A 12533-nucleotide genomic window follows, 5' to 3' on the forward strand; every position below is an offset into this window, starting at 1 on the left:
TTAAGGCGGTGGTTTGAGACAGGAGTACAAACGTCTGCTTACCTAAAAGTAAGGTGGAAGAAATGTTGTGTGACTTATAATTTCACAACTCCATACCACCCACAAACAAATGGTTTGGCTGAGAGATTCAGCAAAACCATGAAAGGTATGATGTGGGGCTCTCTGAAAAGCTCAGAAGGAAATGGGATGTCCTGTTGCTATGCCTGCTTTTTGCCTACAGAGAGTTTCCTAAAAAGGAAGTTGGCTTTAGCCACTTTTAACTTTTCTTTGGCCATCCTGTTAGGGGACCACCGAGTCTAGTGAGGGAAGGCTGGGAGATGCCTCTCAAAAAGCTTAAACTAGACTTAGTAGACTATGTGCTTGGATTACGTTCCAGAATAGCTGAGTACACAGAAAAAGCCAACAAAAACCTTGAGGCAAGCCAACAGCACCAGAAGCAATGGTCTGACCAAAAGACTGCACTGGTGAAGCACCAACTAGGAAAGAAGATATGGTTGTTGGAGCCTGTGGTTTCCAGTACCCTCCAGAACAATTGGAGTGGTCCCTACCCTATCCTTGAGAGAAAAGAGGAGGTCACCTATCTGGTGGACCTTGGCAGGAGCCCCCACAGGGTCATCCATTTGACACACCTTAAACCCTATTATGACAGGGCTGATGTGACCACGCTCATGGTCACTGATTTTTTTTTTTTTTTTATATATTTTTATTAACATTTTGTTGTTACACAGTTACATGCTTGTTCATTTTGCATTTCCTCATTTGTTGCACATTTTGTTTTTATACTTTACTTTACTTTTTACTCATTATTTGTTACTTTTATTGTTGTTAGTCCTTTTGTTCCTTATTTAATAAATTGTGCTCATTTACTTGTTAAAGCGTATTTCCTTTCTTCGTTCCACTGTTCTGTGTAATCAACAATCATTCAACAAACTTGAACCCCTTCTTTCTTGTAACTTGGAAGGGTGGTGTGGGGGTTAGAGGTGGGATAACAAGGGTAGTGAGGGGGAGGGAGGGGAGGGAGGGAGGGAAGGGAGAACACGAAGTAGGGGGCATACACCTCCAAGTGACAGTAATGTTGGTCTAATTGGAGGTAGGGAAAGGAGGAAGGGGAAAAAAGACCCCCAGAGGTCAACTTTACGGCTTTGTGTGAATGGCTTTTGTAGTTGTTAGCGTCTAATGTACGATAGCGTATCAATTTTTGGGCGGAAGAAAAGGTCAACCCGGGGCGCACCGGCGCACAGTGGGGGTGGCAAGTCACTCACGCTTCTTGCTACTTCTGTCGGTGGAGTGGGGGTCAGAGGGCTAATTGTCTTCGCAACCTTACCCTTGATGTGATCTATTTGTGGTTTGGGCCTGTTTTGGGTGCCTGCTTATGTATTTTCACCATTTGGTTCTATCCTCGGTGTGGACTGGATTTCACTTGTTTCTCCGGCTGGGTTTGCCAGCCTCTTATTTATACTCTCCCAGTTCGTCATTAAATTCTCCCACCCCGGGGCTATAGGAACCTGGCGGATATTCTTGGCTTCTTCTGCTTTTAGGACCTGTAGTTCAGCTCTAGACCATGTTGATATATACCTTTTCCAGTCAGACAGCAGAGGGTGATCTGGGGCCTTCCAGCCCCTTGAGATTAGTCTCTTGTAGAGGGCCAGGGATAGGTCCAGGAAGCGCCCCCTCACTTTTCCGCAAAGCGCAGCTGGTCTGAGGCCCAGCAGGCACAATTCAGGGGTGGGTCTCAACTCACACTCAAACAGTTCAGTTAGGATGGGCAATATTTCCCTCCAGCCAGACTGGATCACTGGGCAAGTCCAAACCATGTGGTCAAAATCCGCCCCTCCTCCTCTGCATCTCGGGCAAGTCCCCGGGGCCCCTCCGTATATACGGAACAGTCTGTGAGGCGTGAGATACGTCCTGTGCAAATATTTGTATTGGATGTATCTTAACCGCGTGTTACGTGATATCATCTGGGGGTAGGCCAGTGCTCTATTCCACTCTGAGTCAGATAGTTCCCGCCCAATCGTGTTCTCCCACCGCCCTCTCAGTGACCGTAAGGGGTCTAAGGCTGCCTCAACTTGGGCCCGATATATTTTGGTGATCAGATGCCTCAAAGTCAGGGGCTCCCAGTCCTCCCGCTTGGGGCGGTCTGCAGATAGTCGTAAGTGTAGTTCGTCTACGTCCATTGTCCCATATTAGTTTTCTAAGCAACGCGTTCAGATGGCGGAACCATGCCTGGGGAATCAATAGTGGCAAGTTGGTGAAATAGCTCATGGTCACTGATGAGGGCCAGGAAGAAGAGAGTGAACCTCCCCCTGACCTCTCCTACAACCCCGCAGATGGGTCTGTTGAAGGAGTTGCATTTTCAGACCCCTCACTGCCCAACAGCAAGTTGACTGCAGGCAAGTTCTAAGGCAGTATGCTAGGCTCTTTTCTTTGACCCCTGGCCAGACTACATGGTGTACCAATGATGTGGACACTGGAGATAGTATGCCTGTAAAGAGCACAATCTACAGATAGTCCAATCAAGTCATAGGAAGCATCAGAACTGAAGTAAGCAGGATGCTAGAACTTGGGGTGATTGAGCCCTATGAAAGTCCCTGGGCTAGCCCATTGGTCTTAATCCCCAAACCTCATTCCAAGGGAGGCAAACGAGAGCTGATGTTTTGTGTAAACGACAGGGGCCTCAATGCTGTTACTAAGACAGATGCCCATTCCATTCTATTGGCTGATTAACTTTTAACTAATTGAAAGGCTGGGTGCAGCCAAATTTCTCAGTACTTTTGATTTGACATCAAGGTACTGGCAAATTGGGTTGACCCCCAAGAGCCACCAAGAAAACAGCATTCACGACCCACAGATGGACGTTACCAATTCACTGTAATGCAATTTGGATTAAAGAATACCCCTGTCACCTTCCAAAGGTTGTGCCGGCCTCACTATCAAGGCAAGCAAGTGCTAGATAAGGCATGGCAGAGTTGTATACTTGGACCACCTTGTGGGTGGAGGCCAAGTTCAACCTTTACAACCCAAGATCCAGACAATTCTGGACTGGGAGGCTCTAACATCCCAGACCCAAGTCATGGTATTCCTTGTCTTGACTTGGTACTACAGGAGGTTTGTGAAGGGGTATTTCACTATTGGGGCACCCCTCACAGAGCTCACCTCCAAGAAGGAAAAAGAAAGTAAACTGGACAGTGAGTTGTCAAAAGGCTTTTGACACCCTGAAGGAGAGGAGGCACTGTGTTCAGCACCCATTCTAAAAGCTCCAGATTATGCCAAGCAATTCATTGTGCAGACAGAAGCCTCTGAGCATGGAATAGGAGAGGTCCTATCCCACACCAAAGATAGTGGCAGGACCAGACTGTTGCTTTTATTAGCAGGATGTTGCTCCCCAGGGAGCAGAGTTGGAACATCATTGAGAAGATAGCCTTTGCTGTGGTCTGGTCCCAGAAGAAGTTGAGGCCATACTTGTTTGGTACTCACTTCATTGTTCAGCTTGACCTCAGGCCTCTCACATGGCTGATGCAAATAAAGGGGGAAAATGCAAAACTGTTGCAGTGGTCCATTTGCCTGAAGGGTATGGACTTCATAGTAGACCAGGGGCTAAACATGCCAATGCATGTTGGCATGTTGCAACCAGAAGACAAGTTTCCGACCCATGGGTGAGAGCCTTTGTTCTCTCTGGAGTCAGAAACAAAGCCTGCTGTGGGTGGATATGTAACACAGCCCCCCGCAGGAACTGCAACACTTGGCAGGCACCTCTCCTGCCCGTCCAGCCTGTGGTTTACCAGAACTAACCCCTTGGACCCAGCCTGCAGCATCTTTTGTGAGCCCCAGGGTTCGCCCATTGAAAGGTTCTGGGAGCTCAGCTCCATGTTGGCACCCTGCACCTAGTTGCCCCCGTGCAGCTGAGGGGGTGTCTTTGGTGTGTTCCTGTGGCCCCTGCGGTGCTGCCCTAAACCCCCCAGGCCTGTGTCCTGAAACTGCAGGTACTTACCTGCAATCGTTTTTCTTCTAAGTCCCCAAAGTCCTCATAAGATTCCATTGCCAACCCGACACCAACTTTGATCTCTGAACCCGGCCAGCCCCATGTTGCTGATGGTGTGCTTCTGGGGTCAAATTGAACTTTGACCTGTGGACACCCGAATACTGGAATTGTAAGTTGTGTACTTACCTGTTTTCTGTGCTAACACTTTTTGCCCCCTAGGCCTCTATGGACTCCTATGGAAAATTGCACTGTCAACTTTTGAATTAGAAACGTGCTAATTACTTGTAAACTGTTTTATCTGATAAATCTGAACAAAGTACACTTGATACATACTTGCAGCTGTACTTACGTGCAAGTAAGATCCTTTGGTTCTAGTAATAAAGTAACAAAAGTATATTTTGATATATAAAAACAATTGGCCTGGAGTTAGTCATTGTGTGTATGCCTCATTTATTGACTGCATGTGTACAATAAATGCTTTGCACTACCCTCTAATAAGCTTAACTGCTCAACCACACTACCAAAAAAGAGAGCAACAGTATTATCTACTTTAGCCTCTATTAAGCCTCTGGGAAACCCCTGGAGTCTGTGCACACTATACCTCATTTTGGTACAGTATATACTGAGCCAGCTTCCTACACGGGGAAGCCATTTTGTCTATGTGCTGTCCACCTGTGGTCCAGCTACATAATGGTAACTCCAAACTTGAGCATTTTTGGTATCAAAGATGTCGGAATCATATCCCAATACTGATCCCAGTATTGTGGCATTATTCCATGCACTCTGAGGGTTCCTTAGAGGATCCCCCAGGCCTGCTCCTACCAGTGTTCCAGAGTCTGTGGGCAGTCCATGCTGCTGCAGCCCCCCACATACAATTCTGCCATCCTGCTGCTTGACCAGCTCAAGCAGGGGACAGCAGAACAAAGGACTTCCTGTAGGAAAGGGGTGCTACCTCCTCTCCTTTGGAAATAGGTGTTACTGGGCTGGGGAGGGGTAGCCTACCCACACCACTGGACTGCTTCGAATGGTGTATTTGGTGCCCTCCTTACATAATCCAAGTTGCACCATTCCAGGGACCACTGGTCCCTGCTCTGGCACAAAACACAAAGGAAAGTGGACTGTCCACTCCCCTGTCCAGCTCCACCCCTAGAGTGGTGCCAGAGCACCTCCAGGTGGCCACTTGGTTCTGCCATCTTGGAACTAAGATGGGCAGAGGCCTCTGCCTGGGTAGGCCATGTACCTGACGTCCGAGGCCTCTCCTCATAGGTAGTCCCTCCAGAGACTGACCAAACCCCCTTTTTGGGTTTTTAGTCCCAAGATTCATCATGCAAGACTCAACCAGGACCTCTCTATAAAGACATCTTCTGCTCCTGACACACAGGAACCGAACAAGACTGCAATGCCTGAGAAGACTTCTCCTTGCAACATTGTTTCCACTGCTCTTGTCAGCTTTCTGCAACATTTCCACAGCTGTGCATCCTCTTGGGTGAGCAAGACTTCAGCTGCACCAAGAAGCAAGAAGGAATCTCCCTTGGAGTGAAGGAATCACTCCCCTGCATCCGCAGGCACATAAGGCAATGACATCCTGCTGGTGGGATCTTCTGTCCTCCGGATCTGTGAAGATTCTCTAACACAGGTGGTGGTTCTGAGGGATCTACTGGCCCTTCTCTGCCTTCTGTTCAATGTGGGAGACAGCCCTTGCCCTGGGACATAATCTCTGTGCACTGTGACTCTTCCACCAGCCAAGGCTTGTAGACCCCTGCCCCAAGGGACCTTCAGGCTCCAAGTAGCCCCAGCCCTCAGCCCTCTTCCTCTGCAAGGACAGTCTCCTCTCTGCTGCTCCAGCAACGTAGGACTCCTCTTCAGGAGTGCTGACTGGGTCTCACTACGACTTACTGTGCCTGCTGCCAGTGAGTTGCCTGGGGGGAGCCCGACTGCTTCTGCTGGCTCTCCTGTCTTCTGTGGAGTAGCCCGGACTCCCCTACAAAGGTCGAGTCCCCAGGACCTTGCTGGCCTTCCACAGCTCTCTAAATGTCCAACAGCTCCTTTTGCATTTGGGTGTGCTTGTTGGTGGCATCCTGACCACTGACCCGTCTGCAATCTGGTGACCATCGAGTGACAGCTCGAAGGTGACTTCAGGGACTCCTCTGCAGCTCCTGAATCCCACAGCTGGATTTCATCATTCACCCTCGACCCAGATCTTCAGCTACAGAAGGGTGGGCACTGGCTCCTGCCCCACCTGGACACTCCTTTGTGGTCTGGACTCTGTCCCCTTTGTTTGCAGGTCCTCTTAAACTGGAATGCGCCCTTGGGTTCCACTGGTCTGGTCCTGCTTTTGCATTTTCCAACCCCGACGTCCCCATGTTAGCCTATGGGAAAATGAGGTAATTTACCTCTCTGCACCCTGCCTGGGGACCATCTAGGTACTTACCTTTTGTGGTCCCACTCTCTCCCAGCGCTAGTCTAACAAGTCCATGCACTCTGGTGAGGGCATCCGTTTGCATTCCATTTTTTAAATATATGGTTTGGGTCCCCTATAGGGCCTTTGCTAATTTATGCCTTTCCTGATTACTTATCTGTGTATATTTTGTGTGTCCATACCTCCAGAGGGAAGTATACCAAAGGTAGTCTAGTTTGGTGTGCCTATAATAAAATACCTTTTGTTTTGCAACACTGTGTGGTGCCTTTCATGTGTGATAAGTTACTGTGTGACTACTGTGGTATTGCAAGTGCTTCACATGCCTTCTAGATAAGTCTTGGCTGCTCACCACAGGTACCCTAGAGAGCCCTGGCTGTCTAAACGCTGTAACACTCTCTAATTGTGGTTTGCCTGGACCCAGTATAAGGTGTAACACCAAAGGTGTCCACCACATACTAGGCCAGCTTCCTACATTGGTGGTGCAGTTGCTTTACTACTCTGTCACCGGTGACTTGCCAAAGGAAAGGTCACTACTAATCCTAGAAGACAGACTACACTGTAGTTGTAGGGATTTCAAGACTTTTAGTTTAGGTTCTGAGTGTCTAGCATAGCCCTTCCTCTAAACATTTAGGAAGTCCAGATCCTTAGAGTACGTAGGTGCACTCACACTACTCTAGGTAACATGCCTTCAGCAGAGGACCAAACCCAGGTCCCAGAATCTTAAGTATGAGGGCTTCACAGGAACTGAGGGAGTTATGTGCCTCTAGGAATCTGAAGAGAAGGAGAAACCCCAACAAAACTCTACTCCTGGCATTGCTAATTCAATCAGTCTTCCAAAACTCGAACGGCCAGGAAAAGCAGGAAGTGGAGACTGGCCCTCCTTTGTTAGACAGGATAGACATAGATCCCACTAGGAGGGTCAGGAAGATTCTGGGGAACACCATAGCTCTCTTGGGAGCACTCATGGTAGTGAAAAGGGGGTATATACAAGTAGGCTCACTTTTTCTCCTGGGAGTTGGTGCAAAGGGTCCCCAGGAGGAGGGAGAAATCTTCCTCATCTGTCCACACCCAAGTCTCAGCAGTTTCTGATGAGACTGACCACTCTATTTGAGTGGTGGGGGCTGGACAGGGAATTCAGTAGACTGAATCTAGACGAGGCCAAACTGAGGCTACTGTAACAACAGTTAGCCCTAGATAGGGAGGGCTTAGCAGTGGAGAGGGAGAGACAGAATTTGGGGTTGCACCCCATGGTGGCAGCAACAACAGTTATTGAGAGACCAGGGTCAGGGAGGACTCCTATGACTCTAGGAATCTTAACAAAATAGTCCCACCTTACAATGCTGGAGATGACATCCACAAGTGGATCACTGCATTGGAGAGGGTCTGTAGAGTTCAGAAGGACCCTCAAAGGCAGTGGGCAGCCATCTTGCGGCTTTACTTTGCTGAAAAGGGGAGGGACAAGCTCCTAACTGTTAGGGAGGAAGGTGCAGAAAATTATCAAGTGCTTAAGGATACACTCATTGATGGGTTTGGGTTGACCACAGAGGAATATAGGATCAAGTTTATAGAGACACAAAAGGAGTCTTCCCAAGACTGGGTACAATTTTCAGAGAGCTCTGTCAAGTACTGCTTTTCTGACAAACTGCATCAATACCTGGTGGACTCAGATCTGACATCTCCCCAAGAATTGGGAAAGATGGCAGACAAATGGGTTTGCACCAAAGTGGGAAAGAAAACTTACATTGGGGTGACCAGAAGAAGAAGGATTTTTCCAAGATTCAGGAGGAAGGCGTGGACAACTCCAAAGATAAAAAGAATGAGTCTTCATCAGGCCCACAAAACCCTTCTGGGGGTTGGTCTAAGTCCTCTTCTTCCTCATCCTACAATAAGAAACCTTGGTGCTACTTCTGTAGACAAAAAGGCCACAGGGCAGGTGACTGCACCTGTCCTTAAATGAGCACCAAGCCTGCTACTACCACTACTACACCTACTGCCCCTAGCAATAGCACTGGAAATAGTAGTCAGTCCAAGAGTGCAGCTGGGTTCACCTTGGGAACTGCAGTGGGCTCTGGGTTAGTCAGGGAGGCAGTTTTAGTCTCTGATAGTGTTAATGCTCTACCACAATATTCCCATTGCACGCCATTTGAGGCAAAGCAAAACTTGTGACAGACTTGTTCCACACTTTCACTGGCCTCATATGTCTGAGGACACAAAGGTGTTTTGCCACTCCTGTGTCACCTGTCAAACCAGTGATGAGACAGGTGGCACCCCAAAGGCCCCCGTAATTCCACTCCCAGTGGTTAGGGTACCCTTTGGGAGGGTAGGGATAGACATTGTTGGTCCTCTAGACCCTCCAACTGCAACTGGGAACACATTTATACTGGTGGTGGTGGTGGGGGACCATGCCACCAGATACCCAGAGGCAATTCCCCTTAGGTTTACTACAGCCCCTGCAGTGGCCATGGTCCTCCTGAGAATCTTTTCCATGGCGGGTTTTCCTAAGGAGGTGGTGTCAGACAGAGATGCAAACTTCATGTCTGCATACCTGAAAGCAATGTGGAAGGAGTGTGGTGTAACAGATAAATCCACCACCCCTTTCTATCCACAAGGAAATGGTTTAGTTGAATGGTTAAACAACACGTTAAAAAGCATGATCATGGGACTCTCTGAAAAACCCAGGAGATGGGATGTCCTATTGCCTTGCCTCTTCTTTGCCTCCAGGGAAGTTCTTCGTAAGGGAGTGGGCTATAACTCATTTGAGCTTCTGTTTGGACATCCAGTTAGGGGTCTACTTGCTCTTGTAAGGGAGGGTTGGGAGCAACCTCTCAAACCCCCCAGGCAAGACATAGTAGATTATGTACTAGACCTAAGACATAGAATGCCAGAGTACATGAAGAGGGCAACCAAGAACCCTGAGGCCAGCCAAGAACTGCAAAAGCAGTGGCATGGCCAAAAGGCAGTACTGACTGTTTATTAGCCAGGACAGAAGGTGTGGGTTTTAGTGCCTGTTGTTCCCAGGGTACTCCAAGACACATGGAGTGGCCCCCACATCACTGTAGAGAGCAAAGGTGAGGTTACCTATTTTGTTGACCTGGGCACTCCAAGAAGCCCCCACAGGGAGCTTCATCTGAATCGCCTAAAGCCTTATTATGATAGGGCTGACATGACTTTGCTCATGGCCACTAACGAAGGTCAGGAAGAAGAGAGTGACCCTCTCCCTGACCTCTTCTCCGACAACCCAGTTGATGGTTCAGTGAAGGGAGTAGTTCTTGCTGACTGCCTCTCTGACCAACAATAATTTGACTGCAAAAATCTCCTCAGTCAGTTCTCAGAACTCTTTTCATTGACCCCTGGTCAGACCACCTGGTATGAACATGTCATTGACACAGGTGACAGTTTGCCTGTAAAAAGTAAAATCTATAGGCAGCCTGACCATGTCAGGGAATGCATCAAAGCAGAAGTGCAAAAGATGCTAGAGTTAGGAGTCATTGAGCCTTCAGACAGCCTCTGGGCTAGTCCTGTAGTCTTGGTACCCAAGCCTCACTCCCAAAATGGAAAACGAGAAATTAGGTTTGATGTTAATTACAGAGGCCTCAATGCAATCACTAGGACTGATGCCCAATCAAACCCTAGGGCAAATTAACTAATAGATACTTGGATGCAGCCAAATATCTCAGCACATTTAAAGTGACTGTAGGATATTGGCAGATCAAGTTATCTTATGCTGCAAAGCCAAACAGAGCATTCTCAACTAGTGCCTAGTGGGCACTATCACTTTACAGTGATGCCCTTTGGTTTGAAGAATGCCCCTGCAACATTTCAAAGGTTGGTGAACAAAGTTCTCCAAGGCCTGGAAAGCTTCAGTGCAGCATATCTAGATGATATAGCTCTCTTTAGCCCCACCTGGGAGGATCACCTGGTCCACCTTGGAAGTGTACTGGAGGCTCACTATCAAGGCATCCAAATACCAGGTAGGGCAGGGCAAATTGGTTTATTTGGGCTACTTGGCAGGTGGAGGCCAAGTCCAGCCACTACTGGGCAAAATCCAAACGATAATGGATTGGGTTGCCCCTATGACTAAAACCCAATGGAGAGGGGTAGTGCCTCGCTTTTGTCCCAGTTCACCCGGTAACATGAGAGAAGCGAGAAGCCGTCTATGATGTCTATGTTTTCCAGTAAAGCTGGGAGGGAGAGGCTCAAGTCTGTTATTGTTGGTAGGATATCATCTGCATGTAGGTAGATTCTAGACTCCCCCCTTGGGACGTGGATCCCCGTGAGAAGGGGTGACTGTCGAAGTGTGGCTGCCAGGGGTTCTAGAGCCAATACGATTAGGAGGGGTGAAAGAGGGCAACCTTGCCTCGTCCCCCGGCGTATCAAAAAGGGGTCAGATAAGTAGCCACTGCAGTTCTCTTGCGCCATCGGTCTCTCATACAATAGACAGACCTTGGCAATAAATTGTTCCCCCAGTCCAAAATTCTGCAGGGTGACAAACAGGTAGTCCCATTCAATGCATCAAACACTCTTTCTGCTTCCAGGGAGAGGGCTATGGTTTCCTCTTGCATGTCTCTGGCTTCCCACATGGACTGACCTAGATTCTGGAGAGGATTCCTGGAAGTTCGCCCCGGAACGAAGCCCAGTTGTGTATAGTGTATCAGGGAGGGTAGGACTTTGCAGAGGCGGGCCGCTAGAACACTGGCTAAGATTTTAACATCACTATTCAAGAGAGAGATGGACCTGTAGCTACCACATTGCAAGGGAAGGTTGTTATTGCTTTTCTCATCTCTATTTGCGATCTCTCCTTCTAGTAAGGCCGGCCCGTTGGCCAGCAGCTTGGGTAGGTGCACTCCCTCCAGGAAGGTCGCTGTTTGTTGGGCGATGGCCACCGACTCTTGGGTGTATAATAATTTCTAGATTCAGCAAATTCATTCAGTAATTCCTCCGATTTCATGAGGATCTCCCCATGGGAGGAAACAATGGCAGGGATTGCCTGTGCTACCTCCAGCTGTCGGAGCTGGGCCTCTAACAGGCGTCCAGCTTTTTCACCCTGTTTATAGTGATGAGTCTTGGGCCATTGTAGCACATATTCTGCCTTAGTCGTATATAGTTAATTGAGAGCTACCCACGATTGCTCTAGTCATCGGTGTGTGGGAAATGAAAGGCTAGCCGTATATAGACGGGAGAAAGACAAGTTCTGATCCTCGAGTTCTCATTGGAGGTTCACCACTTGCTTGTTCACCAGAGCTGAATCCTGCATCATTTGTTCCCTTATAGTGGCCTTCGCTGCTGCCCAGAGTACTCTCTGGAAGGAAATGGAGCCCCTGTTATCATGCAAGTAAGTGGAGACATGTGATTGGAGATGCGTCTCACCCTGTCAAGTTCGGTAGCTATGTATAGCTAAGTGCCAGGGTTTTCAGCCCAGAGAGGTAAGACCAAGGTTCAATGTCAACAGGACTTGGGCATGATCCGAGAGTGCTGTCTCCAGTATCCGCGATTCCAATGATGAGGCCACTAAAGTCTGCAAGACCAGGAAGTAATTGAGGCGTGATTGGGTACCATGTACAGGGGAGAGGAAGGTATATTCCTTGTCTCCAGGGTAAGCCTCCAGTGGTCAAATAGGCTATGATCCGAGGTGAGGTCCCTCAATAGGGCTCTGTCTGAGCTATTGCAAGCATTGATGGTCCCTATCCTGTCTAGAATAGCATCTAGAATAGGCCTGTTTGAGCATAGGCAGACCCCAGGCATAGCAAACCATCCCCTATTTTCAGCTTTACGAAAGGGTCTGACCATGTCCTGACTATGGTAATGGGCAGGGTTTTGCGTAACCGAAGCACCACTCCACACTTTCTGGCCTTTTCATACTGCGATAATGGGGGCTTCAGGTTGCTACTGTGGATGATCTTCCCCACCCAGTCGCGTCGTAACTTTTTGGATTCAAAGTCATCCATGTGTGTCTCTTGCAAGAGCGCTACATCAACATGTTTTGACTGAAGAGAGGGGAGACTTTAGGATCTGGCCACGGCAAGGAGCTGATGTACCTATTCATGTTGTGACAAGCAGGCAATGATAGGGCGGGTGCTTGTCGCCCCTTTGGGATGCTTCGGGCCCATGCAGTGCACTCGCTGGAATTTCATG

The sequence above is a fragment of the Pleurodeles waltl genome, chromosome 5 (genome assembly GCF_031143425.1).
Source record: "Pleurodeles waltl isolate 20211129_DDA chromosome 5, aPleWal1.hap1.20221129, whole genome shotgun sequence".
In the NCBI taxonomy this organism is placed as follows: domain Eukaryota; kingdom Metazoa; phylum Chordata; class Amphibia; order Caudata; family Salamandridae; genus Pleurodeles; species Pleurodeles waltl.